General features: G+C 36.6%; 1 long non-coding RNA gene across 1 annotated transcript; it reads left to right on the top strand.

The window, feature by feature from the left end:
* The first annotated feature begins 565 nt into the window (after positions 1-565).
* Positions 566-7,113, top strand: LOC125254456. The gene is made up of 3 exons (XR_007181668.1): positions 566-1,051; positions 5,253-5,296; positions 5,405-7,113. It is a non-coding gene; the product is annotated as an uncharacterized LOC125254456 (long non-coding RNA).
* Positions 7,114-13,452: the final 6,339 nt, after the last annotated feature.

Consider the following 13,452-nt stretch of genomic DNA (forward strand, 5'->3'; position numbering starts at 1 on the left):
TGAATGACTGATTTCCATTGACAGTGTAAGAGATTATGTTATCATTCTGTTTTGTTTTAATTAGCGAGAATGTTAAACAGAGTGTTGCTCTTATTCACAATATGTTGTTTTCACAAAACAATGTGTGGAAATGGGAGCAGAGATCAGCAGTTAGACTGCAGCCGTCTGTCAAGTGACATGTATGACTGAATTTGCCCCCCGTCCATTCGGATTGGGCCAATGAGTCATTTCTGCAATAACTCACAGTGATGACCTTTCATAATTTTTTCAACGTCATGCCAGAAGTTCCACAAAAGGGGAAGTCACTGCCATGATATCAGTTTCCATGGTAACAATCACTTATCTGGTTGTTAGATGTCACTTTGGGATTGTAGGTTAAGTAGTTTGGGGTTATGAAAGGGGTCCTTGATTCAGAAAGAGTTTGAAAAGCCCTGCCCTACACAGAAAATGGTTCTTGATGCAAAGAAGGTTTTTCACTAAACCCAAGCTCCTACAAAGAAACTTTAAGATATTTTAGTGCAAATTCATTTGTATCGAATAATGCAGATACTCAGGTTGTGTGACTTGTTTGTGTTGTGAATTATTTAGTGAGAGCATGACAACTTTTAGTATTTTTTGCCAAATGTTCTATTCATTGATGCTAATGCATTAGGTCAGTCATTTTTACATATTGGAGGCCTGTGCAGTTTTTGCTTATGAGTCGCACAGATCTAGCTCACGTCCTCTGCCTCTTTGGCTCTGTCTAAGGGTTGATGGGATCAGTTTGTGGACAGTGAGTGCATCTGTCTGGGGTGATTCATGACTCCAGGCCTTCCCTTCTGACAGCCTTCCTCTGCCATCTCTCTCTCTCTCTCTCTCTCTCTCTCTCTCTCTCTCTCTCTCTCTCTCTCTCTTTATCCTGACAGCAGGCTTTTCTGAGCGTGCTTGGATGCAGCGTACCAACATTTCCAATGCAGCCTTTGGCCGTGGGGTCAGCCAGGCACCCACCGATCCCTCTGTGATCTGCCTGACTGATCCGCCTCTGTCGGCTACAGCCGTTCGTGTGTGCGAGGTGTGTGTTTAAGTGTGTTATCACCATCTGCTTCTCTCTTCCTCTAGCTCTCCTCACTTGCCTTTCATTTCAGGAAAAACTTATTATTATTATTATTATTATTATTATTTATTTTTTTTTTTTTTCCACAGTGTTTTAATGTGGTATCCTTTGATGTGTTTGCACAATTCTGTGTCAGCACAAGGTTTTTTGTTTTTTTTTTTACTCTTGAGGCCAGAGACAGCTGAAAACCCTGCTGTGTTCGCGTATGTATGTGTGTGTGTGTGTGTTGTGCATGTCTCAGCACACCTCTGTGTAGAGTCGGTTGCTTGGGAAGCACAGATAGCTAGCATTTATTTATTTATCAATGACATCTATGTACATATACATACCTATATATATTTATATTTATTACAAATATATAAATATCTTAATGCACTCTTAAAAATAAAGTGTTCCAAAAGGGGTGTTTTCACAGTGATGCCAAATAAGAACCATTTTTGGGTTCCCCAAATAACTTTTCAGTGATCATTTCTTAAAGGTGCCCTAGAACTTCTTTTTAAAAGATGTAATATAAGTCTAAGGTGTCCCCTGAATGTGTCTGTGAAGTTTCAGCTCAAAATACCCCATATATATATTTTTTTTTAATTCATTTTTTTAACTGCCTATTTTGGGGCATCATTAACTATGCACCGATATATAGGTTGCGGCCCCTTTCATTCTCGTGCTCCCCCGCCCCCCGAGCTCACGCTTGCCTTGAACAGCATAAACACAGTTCACACAGCTAATATAACCCTCAAAATGGATCTTTACAAGATGTTCGTCATGCATGCTGCATGCATACATCGGATCATGTGAGTATTGTATTTATTTGGATGTTTACATTTGGTTCTGAATGAGTTTGAGGCTATGCTGCGTGGCTAAAGCTAACATTACACACTGTTGGAGAGATTTATAAAGAATGAAGTTGTGTTTATGAATTATACAGACTGCAAGTGTTTAAAAATGAAAATAGCGACGGCTCTTGTCTCCGTGAATACAGTAATAAACGATGGTAACTTTAACCACATTTAACAGTACATTAGCAACATGCTAACGAAACATTTAGAAATACAATATATATAATATATAATATATAATATACAATATATAATGATATCATGGATCATGTCAGTTATTATTGCTCCATCTGCCATTTTTCTCTATTGTCCTTGCTTGCTTACCTAGTCTGATGATTCAGCTGTGCACATCCAGATGTCCTGCCCTTGTCTAATGCTTGAACATGAGCTGGCATATGCAAATATTGGGGGCGTACACCCCGACTGTTATGTAACAGTCGGTGTTATGTTGAGATTCGCCTGTTCTTCAGAGGTCTATTAAACAAATGAGATTTATATAAGAAGGAGGAAACAATGGAGTTTGAAACTCAGTGTATGTCTTTTCCATGTACTGAACTCTTGTTATTCAACTATGCCAATATAAATTCAATATTTAATTCTAGGGCACCTTTAAAAGAAGAAGAACACAGCACTGTCATTACATCAAAGGGTTAGTTCACCCAAAAATGAAAATTCTGTAATTAATTACTCACCCTCATGTAGTTCCACACCCGTGAGACCTTCGTTTGTCTTTGGAACACAAATGAAGATATTTTTGATGAAATCCAAGAGGTATATGACTCCTCCAGAGACAGCAATATAATTACCACTTTCAAGATCCCGAAAGGCACTAAAGACATTGCTAAAATAGTCCATGTGACTGCAGTGGTTCAACCTTAATTTTATGAAGCAACGAGAATACTTTTTGTGGTCAAAAAAAATGCTGACATACTGTTGACATACTCTGAGATGGGAAACTCTTGAGTTTCAAATGCTTTCAGAACAGCTGAATTGAGTTAGTTCAATCAACTCTGAGTAGGATGACTTAACCGTGTGCACCACGACTATGAAAAGCCATGATCAATGGAGCTCCGATATTACGATTCACCATGGCAACAGCACCCGACAAAAAATGTCTACATATTTCCGAGTCAATACAGGTTTAATTCTTATCACTGTTATAATATCAGCGGTGACAACTGGCAGAACAGTAAGTTATTGAACTACTATTCATTTTCATAGAATCCTATGGGCAAAAAAGAGCTTAAATAATAATAATAATAATTTAAGTGCATTTTTCTTATTTTGCAAATTGTCTGCCAGTGAGGTAAGAAATATACAGGAATACAGACTATTTACACTAAGTGGAAATAGCATACTTTCTTAGCGATAGATGCTATTTACAGTAAGTGCAAATAGCTGTAGATGCAATTAACACAGTGAAAATTGCAATTTCTTTGCAATAAGTGTAAATAGTAATTAGATGCTATTTATACTGGTAGATACATACTATTTGCACCTCAGTACTGTTGTACATTAACAGAGTGTAAATTAATATATTTAATAAAATTATAAATACTTTTATCATTATTAAAAACTTGTTAGGCACTTTACTTCGACTTTCTTCATTTTTACAGATGTAATATGTGATGGGAAAAGGGAGAAGAGCGAGCATGAGGAAAGTCAGACTCGAACCTGGGTCAATTGCGTCACAAGTTAGCTCTACCCGCCTTACGCACCACTGCCTACACCACTGAAGCTGTCTTTTTTAACCTTGCGTAACATTGGTGGGTGGAGCTAGTGTAAATTTGCACTTAGTAATAGATACTCCGAATAATCTTGTTTTCCATTTGCATTAAGATTATTTTTATTACCCCACTGGCAGATAAGTTTGCTTAAGTAAAATGCACTTAATTACATACTCTGAGATGGGAAACTCTTGAGTTTCAAACGCTTTCAGAACAGCTGAATTGAGTTAGTTCAATCAACTCTGAGTAGGATGACTTAACCGTGTGCACCACGACTATGAAAAGCCATGATCAATGGAGCTCCGATATTACGATTCACCATGGCAACAGCACCCGACAAAAAAACGTCTACATATTTCCGAGTCAATACAGGTTTAATTCTTATTTAAGATTATTTTTATTACCCCACTGGCAGATAAGTTTGCTTAAGTAAAATGCACTTAATTAAGACCCCCCCCCCCCCCCCTAGACTAAATATCTTTTATATAGAAAATGCATCTTGATTTAAGAATTTTTAGATATTTGTACTTGAAATAAGACAAAAACACATTTTTGCAGCGTTAATGAATGAATGAATGAATGAATGAATGAATGAAGTATTTAAACATCGCTTTCACATTAAAAAGGGAGGAGACTGAAAGACAGTTACCATGGTAACTAACTCTGAGGATAAGAAACGGGCTTCATTTACGCTGCTTTCTCGGGTTTAATATACCTCCCATTTTGAAAGGAAAACCCAAAGTTTCCCTCATTTAGGGTTAACATACTCAGAGTTTTCACTTGACCTCCTTTCTGAAACGAGCCATTGTGCTCGATTGGTTATGGTTTTGTTTAAGTAATTTCAGCTAAAACTGCATAGTTTAAAGGTGCCATGAGATGGATTTTTTTATTATTATCATTATTTTAATATAAGTATATTTAATATAAGTTCCTTAAGGTTTACTTTAATGTTAATAAACATTTTTTGCTAAATATAGCCTATATTCGTTTACAAATCGATCTGTTGTCAAATTCTTCTTCAAAAAAAAATCTCTGATGTTTTATTTTATATTTATCCAGTGTAGACAGCGTTAGTGATTTTGGGTTCAATTTACTTTTGACGTGGCACAATGCTCGTATCTGGTGTAAGCAAGTGTCAGCCGTTATGCCACTGAATGCCAGGGGGCAGGGCCTATGGTGCAATGATGTAAAACTATTCTCCTATGTCTTGCTCCGGAGGCAGGCATATGTAAATATATTTGCCTGTGTGATATCTCTTATAGGTCAAAAGATCAAGGCAAATTTGATTTCTCATGTCATGACTCTTTTAAAAAGCAGCCTTTGGGAGCAGCACTGCAGACACTAAAATTACAAATAGATAAATAAGTAAATAAATAATACATCTCAGGACATATTTGTCATCTATAAGATATGTCTGTGCCTTTCTTCTTAAAAAGCAACAGCAGTAACTGCTCAATGTTGTTGTTGACTGATCATAACTGCAGTGATTTACATTTGTGTGTCATTTTATGTGAATCAACATATGCAATCTCTCTCTCTCTCTCTCTCTGGCTGTTGTGGAGTGGAGGCTGTTTCACTTTTTCTCTCTCTTTCCAGAAGAGCAAAGCAATGTTGCACTTTGATCCCCCTTCATCCTACCGGTTTGTGGCTGTTTCTTTGATTTTTCAGTCTTTTGGGTTCTAGTCTGCATGCATGTCTGTGTGTATATATACAGTGTGTGAAACTAACGGTTTATCCTACTTTTAAAGGACTATAGGGAAGGTGACATCTGAACTGAGACAGGGTGAAAGCAGCAGGGGGTGGGCTGCCCTGTGAAGCTAGAGGCTGCCTGACCTAGTAAAGGGGTGATTTGTGGCGTCAAAGTAACCGGAAGTCATTCAGTTTCAGAGAGAGATGGCGATTTGAGGCAAAGTGAGTGACAGTAACCATAGGCGAAGTGACAATGTGCATGCTAATGCACAGCAATAAGGCAACAACCATTAGGAGTTCAGAATCATGATCCACCATCCTGATATAAGAATTGACTGAATTCTGATTCAAAAAAGTTTATTTTCATCACTTAAAGCTAATAATTTAATGTATAACATTTAGGGCCAGATTTACTAACAGATTGCGCCAGCGCAAACCCTCTTTTGGCATTAAAAACTAATGTCCGGATTTACTAAGACACTGTACAAAATTAGCTCTGAAAAAGCGTGACTGAGTTGTTTTTGCAGCTTACCTTATTGCATATGCATTTGTAGGAGTTTCACTTTCAGACGCAAAATTTATGGGAGGAGAGTACTTAAATAAATCACGCAACGCGATTTACTAATGTTTGCGCTAGTCAATTTACTGGTATTTGTGCCAGTATTTAACACCCCAAAAGAAGCATGTCTTAACCCGTTTGCGACATGGCTGCAATTGTTCCTGCTTAGAGGAGACACCGCAGAGAACAGAGATCGTGTGGTTGAAGGGAGAAAATATTTTCCACTTGTATTATTTTCTTTGGAATGACAATCTGTTCATCATGCAAAGTTGGTGTGTTGCACATTATGTTCTACACTAAGACTAACACTAATAATACCCTGTGGTGAAACAGTTTTTAATATTGTTTATATGTCTATGTGGTGTTTTTATTATGCTTTAAGACAAACCATGTGCAAATTCATCAGTCAAAACCATTGCTGAGTATTTTCTTCTTAAAACTACAGTGTACCAAAGACAGTCTCAAAAACGTGGTTTGAAATATTCCATAATTCCTACACCAAAAACTCGTAACCAATCCAGTCAATGTTAGGGGCGGGGCTTTTCCTATTATTATTTCTAGGGAAGCTGATTAGCTGTGAGACTTTGAGATGGCAAACAGGAACATGGTTTGTGTAACATTAGCAACACACTATTAGCTGTTTGATAACGTAGTCAAGCAAAAGGTTAAACATATCATTGTTTGATAAAGTATTCAAGTCAAAGGCTAATCATATCAATAACTGTTGACTTTTATTAAAATTATGAATGGTTATATCCTAGAAAGTGCGCAAAGACCACTCCCTTTACAACCATCTCAAGTTCTGTTATAATCAGTAAAGTTGTCAACACAGCACAATGGATCTCTTATTTACTTCGTATCTACACTTTTTTTAATGAGAGGGTTTGCGAGCGTGCAGTAAAAAACTTTTAGCAGTGAGTGGATTCTTACTAAATTAAACATCCCTGGTCGGGCCCTGCGTTCAAGAGATCAGCAAACCTGTCTGTGATTGGTTACATTGCTCACTGTTGCAAACCTCGTTGTGAAACTCAAATATGCACGTTTAAATATGTCGTTGTGATTATCAAAGATTAATTTTAAAGAATTATTGACTCCAGTGGGACTTTAACATGTACTTATACATAATTAAAATTAAAAGTTGTAACTTCATATTGTTTAATGGACCTACAGTTGAGGACAAATTTTACATACCCCTTGCAGAATATGCAAAAATGTTAATAATTTTAACAAAATAAGAAGAATCATGAAAATTGCATGTTATTTTTTATTTAGTACCGTCCTTAATAAGCTATTTCACATAACAGATGTTTACATAAAGTCCACAAGACTTTAAAAAATAGCTGAATTTATGAAAAAAAAAAAAAAAAAAAAAAAAGACCCAGTTCAAAAGTTTACATACCCTTGATTCTTAGTACTGTGTGTCGTTACCTGGATGTCATTGTTGGAATGGGTTCAAATATGCAGAAGATGCTGGAAAATCAAAGAAGTTCCAGGACCTGAATGATTTTTTCTGAAGAACAGAGCTCACTGTTCAGGATAAACAAGCGTCTTATGAACATCCATCACAAAAAAAAAAAAAAAACATGGATCACCCAGGTAACGACGCACAGTATTAAAGGGATAGTTCACCCAAAAATGAAAATTCTATCATCATTTACTCACCCTCAAGTTGTTCCAAATCTGTATAAATTTCTTTGTTCTGCTGAACACAAAGGAAGATATTTTGAAGAAATTTTGTAACCAGGCAGCTTTGGGGCACCATTGACTTCCATAGTAGGAAAAAAAAAATTATAATAATTCTGACCCAGAACTGTTCAGTTTCCCAAATTCTTTAAAATGTCTTCCTTTGTGTTCATCAGAACAAAGACAATTATACAGGTTTGGAACAACCTGAGGGTGAGTAAATGATGACAGAATGATGACATTTTTGTGTGAACTATCCCTTTAATACTGTGCGTCGTTACCTTGGTGATCCATGGTTTTTTTGTTTTGTTTTTTTGTGATAGATGTTCATAAGAGGCTTGTTTATCCTGAACAGTGAGCTCTGTTCTTCAGAAAAATCATTCAGGTCCTGGAACTTCTTTGATTTTCCAGCATCTTCTGCATATTTGAACGCATTCCAACAATGACATCCAGGTAACGACACACAGTACTAAGAATCAAGGGTATGTAAACTTTTGAACTGGGTAATTTTTTATAAATTCAGCATCTTTTTTTCTTTTCTTTTTTTTGTCTTGTAGACTTTTTGTAAACATCTGTTATGTGAAATAGCTTATTCAGGACAGTACTAAATAAAAAATAACATGCAATTTTCATGATCTTTCTTATTTTGTTAAAATGATTAACATTTTTGCATATTCTGCAAGGTGTATGTAAACTTTTGACCTCAACTGTAATCTAACATAAACTAACATAATTAATTATCTGTTGTATTTTTATTAACATTAACAATTAATACTGAAACAAATGTATCGCTAATTTTTAGTTAATGCATTAACTAATGTTACCTATTTGGACCTTGTTATAGAGTGTAACTGCACGACATTGGGTGAGTAAAGAATTTCTTTCTCTATTCCTTTTAAAGATTTGAATTTATGAAGGAGCTTGTCATCATTTTACAGTTCAGTCTAAGTTTGCATGATTAAAATATATTGACAAGCCTTTTATTTCTTGTTTATTACATTGCGTTCAGTTTATTCTTTTGAATTCGTCCTTCAGTTCCTCCGACTTCTTCCAGTTCTCTTCCTGTCCTTTGTGCTTAATACTTGTGTCCCATTCAGTGTCAGATGGGCTGCACTAAAGTGGGTCACCATAAACTCTGAGGACATCAGAATAAACCGCTCTCAACGCAGTATGTGTGAGTCACATCTCAGTGACAAACAACAGACGCCACACCACAATTTATTAGCAGACATGACTGCTGCATCATCTATCAGCTCGTACGTGTGGCACGACCATTTGTGTGTCCCAGTGTGAGTGGAGATATGAAGATATTGATCCAGTAGACTCCAAGGCTTTGAGACCGGTATGATGCTTCTACCGAACCCTTGATAAAATCTAGCCAGAGATGCTCATTGGGTTCAGAAGTCTGAGACCACTAGTAATTATTATTATTATGCAATTATTTTACACTTATTTAAACATATTAAACATGAACTTTTTTTTTTTTTTTCAGGATAATGAGACATTTAGTATGATTATTAATATTTATAAAGTGATCTGTGAGGCAGTATAAAGTATGTGTAGTATTCAGAATAATGTTTAATATGTTTTGAACTATTATGTGTACTTTATGTATAGGTGTGTTTAGAGAAGTCTGCATTTTTTTCTTCTTACAATACCCCATATTTAAAAGAATAAGAGAGGGTGCATATATGACTGTGAAAAAATAAATTACTATTATTATCAAATTACAAGGATGATAATTTTGGCCCATAAACATTGATCGCCATTATAAGTGTTCCTCATGTAAAAAAAAAAAAGAAAAAAAAAGCTGTCTGACACTTTTCCTAAATGTCCAACACTAAGTGCCACCTGGATTTCAACCTAATTTTCAGTGTAAAACAATGTGATTTACTGTAGGTGTGCAGGGGTAACTAATGGTTCACATGTCAGAACATCAAAGACAGAAAACGTTTGAAGCAAATTCAAACACCAAATAATTGATTAATGACTCTAAACAAACATTTGAAGAAAAAGAGACTTTCGATTACTTCCTGGAGTGCCGAGAGCAGTGTGTGTGTGTGTGTGTGCACGTACGTGCGTGTGTGTGTTGGGGGTTGGGGGGTGGGGGGGGTGTATCCCTGTATTGTGAGACTAGTACAGGAGATAATTAGCTGTCAGAGTGTATTACTGCTCTCAGCTGGAGCTGATAAACACAGGAGAAGAGCTCTCACCTACACAACCATACTCTGCTTGCACACGCACAGGATCCAGCATTAACACTTGCCAAGTGCCAAATGTGAGTAAAATTTGGTGTTGGCAAGTAAATATAACATTATTAGTTTGCCAGAAATTTTTTATGGTTTGAATTGCAGTGTAAGACCCAGATTTTCAAGTTAAAAAACCCAGTAAGATGCTAATGTTTATGAAAAACAGAGATGACATTTTCTAAGACTAGTGAGACATTTTCATGGCCTGGTATTTTCTCAGTTGCTAAATATAGAGTGATAGTATATAAATAAATAAAGTTACATTTATTTAAAGTATGGAGTCAGTGAGATTTTTAATGTTTTTGAAAGAAAAATATTTTTTGTGATACGAAGCTGAATTTTTAGCATAATTACTTCAGTCTTCAGTGTCACATGATCCTTAAGAAATCATCATTATGCTGATCTGTTGCTTGGACACGACCACAACGCAGCCCTGAAGTATCAGCAGAGATCGAGTCAACTAGATCATCCACTGTGAAGGCCTCATCGACACGACAGCCAGTAGCACAGTTCCTCAACAAACCATCCATACCGGTGTGATGAATATGATCCTCAACTGGATGGAACTGAAATAAATACTTTGATTGTTGCGATCCTATCAGACTTATGATAGCATCCTGATTCGTAACAAAGCACTGTACGCCAGAGGAGGACTGGTCCCCCGACTAAGCCTGGTTTCTCCCAAGGTTTTTTTTTCTCCATTTTAACACCTATTTGCCACTTGTTTGCCACCTGATGTCACCTGTTGGAGTTTGGGTTCCTTACCGCTGTTGCCTTTGGCTTGCTTAGTTGGGGACACTTGACATTTGACTTGACATTTGATATTCAACAGTGCTTTGATCTGCCTGCATTGACACTATTCTTGAAGAGCTGCTGTGCAGCAAAAATTATGTACCAGTTATCAATGTAAAGCTGCTTTGACACAATCTGCATTGTAAAAAGCTATATAAATAAAGGTGACTTGACTTGACTTGACTCAAGAAACATTTATTATTATTATTATTATTATTATTATTAACAGCATTGAAAACAGTTTTCTTGCTTCTTATTTTTGTGGAACTGCAAAACTTTTTTTCTGGAAAATTTATAAATATCTTTACAGCCACATTTGGTCAATGTAATCCATCCTTGCAAAAATAACATTATTATTATCATTATTATTATTTGTGCTATCATTATCAGGGTTTCAAGTGCATAGAATTTCCAAGGATCAGCATTCTCCCCTAAAAGTTATTGGGCAGACCAAACTGCAAGTCGACTTGAAACTTTGAGGGATGGTAGTACACATCTTGTCTACAACGTAAAGTCTCGCCCCAGTCAGCCTGATGGTGGTGCTACAGCAATCAAAAGTATGTAATGGCTCATAACTCCTAAACCGTTGGTCGCTCAAGTGTCTTATATCATTGGAATCCTTGGGTCAAGTTGAAAACGATTACATACATATATATATATATATATATATATATATATTGTAAGGAACCCTCCATCGGCCAAAAAACGGAATCCAACGGCCTGGGTGAAGGTTAACGCGTGTATGTCTTTTCAGAACCCCTGTAAAGTTCACTTAATTTCACTCATTTAATCTGACTCAAATGATTATTACTCTTAGGTTGTGTTTCCAATTAGAAATTAATCATTTGTTATGTATTAATTTAGATATTTGATTATTCTGGGTATCCCATATTTTCATTATTCGTTAATTACGGACCCATATCTCTGTATCTCCCCATACCCATATGATTGCGTGTAAAAGGATGTGGCGACTGGCCACTTGGTGGCACATATAAAATGAAAAAAAAAAAAAAAAAAAAAAAACGACACCAACAAAAAACATGAAAACAGCTATGCAACAGTTAGTCGGATTGACTCAGATAAACACGGCTGCCGTCGGCAGTGGGAAATTTGAAAAAAATCAGCCACCGGGGGCGATATCGCCTTTTACGTGTGCGTAAATGTTTGTTTATTAAGGCCGGAACACACAAAGCCAACGTCGACGAAGTAGTGGTGACGAAAGCAGACTGCGGGGTTGGCTCACGTCAGCAGCGTCTGGGTCCAAAGTTGCCCTGACACACCAAACAAACGCTAGACAGCCAAGCAGCACATCAGTTCTGCACCTGCGTGAGATGATGTGCCTTTCTGAACCAGCAGGTGGCAGTATCTGAACAGCCAATCAGATAAAATGGCCCGACGGACCGTAGAGCTCCGACGCCGCTTCAACATTTCGAATCAGCCGAAAAAAAGCTGACGCGGACCAACTTCAGCCGACGGTGCAGTAAACACTGAGAAAACTTAGTCAGCCGACAAACAAAAACTGCCAGACGGCCGACCGTCGGCTTGGTGTGTTCCTGCCTTTATACGATGTTGTACACACACTCAATTTCCATATCATATGTTAGATCTCCTCATTCTGAACAACTTTCCCTCAAGAACCACTGCTGTCAATCAAACCATTCATTAAATATTTGAGATAATTAATATATATATATATATATATATATATATATATATATATATATATTTGTGAACTAGTCCTAGGTTTTCGCTCAACCTCAATAAAACAAAACATGTTTAATGGAGTTAACATGGAAAATGTGCCTTGCTTTAGTGGAGATTACTGCTTGGAAACTACGGAGCGTGGTGGGACGTGAAGATATTTGCGTTCCCTCACAAAAGTTTTTTGAGGGAACGCAAATATCTTTGCGAGGGAACGCAAAAGATTTGGGGGGAAAAAATTCCTCCCACCCCAAAATTTTTCCACCACAATGTCCCTTTAGGGGCTCTGTAGAAAACCAAAAACAGACACTTTTAAAATAAAAGTAAGCCAGTGAGTGGTCCTCTGCTGGATATAATAGTATCATTGTCAAACTTCTCACTAATATGGTTCTAGTTCATATCAAAACATTATAAAATCACTATTATAAAATTTACAATCACATTTTGTCAAAATTAATCACTTAATTTCTATTGAAGTAATTATTGATGTGAAACCTGAAAACGGTGTTATAAAGAGGAGACTAATTTATTTAAAATATCTGTATCTACATCAAAATGTGAGTGCGTGTGTATGCTTAGAGTTCAGTAATATTCTTTAACCCTTTCATTTCTCTCTCTCTGTATCTCTCTCTGTGTGTGTGTGTGTGTGTGTGTGTGTGTGTGTGTGTGTGTGTGTGTTTATGTGTTTATGTGTGTGTGTTAAGCATATTCTCCATCGTGAATGTGTTATGGTGTCAGCCCTAAATTTTGGGTCAGGCCTTATAATGCTTGAACCCCGACAACTGCTTCTTCCAGCTATATGTGTTATTATTATTATTATTATTATTATTATTATTATTATTTTAATTATATTCAACCCAAACTTCCTTCTCGGATTCACATCTGTGTGTACTTTCTGTCATTTTCTCCTGTCTAGTTGCCAACATGCTCATGCAATTATTCATAAATGTCTGCTTGTGTGCAGAGTCCACTATGGATGACTTTTGCCCACCACAGCCTTCATCTGACATCCAGTCTGATAATTATTAATCCCATCAGCATGTCTCTTTCTCTTTTCCTGTCAATCTATTCATATAAAAAAATAAAAAAAAATACCAGATTACTTTATTTCCCTCATAAAGAA

The sequence above is a fragment of the Megalobrama amblycephala genome, linkage group LG19 (assembly GCF_018812025.1).
Source record: "Megalobrama amblycephala isolate DHTTF-2021 linkage group LG19, ASM1881202v1, whole genome shotgun sequence".
NCBI classification, from domain to species: domain Eukaryota; kingdom Metazoa; phylum Chordata; class Actinopteri; order Cypriniformes; family Xenocyprididae; genus Megalobrama; species Megalobrama amblycephala.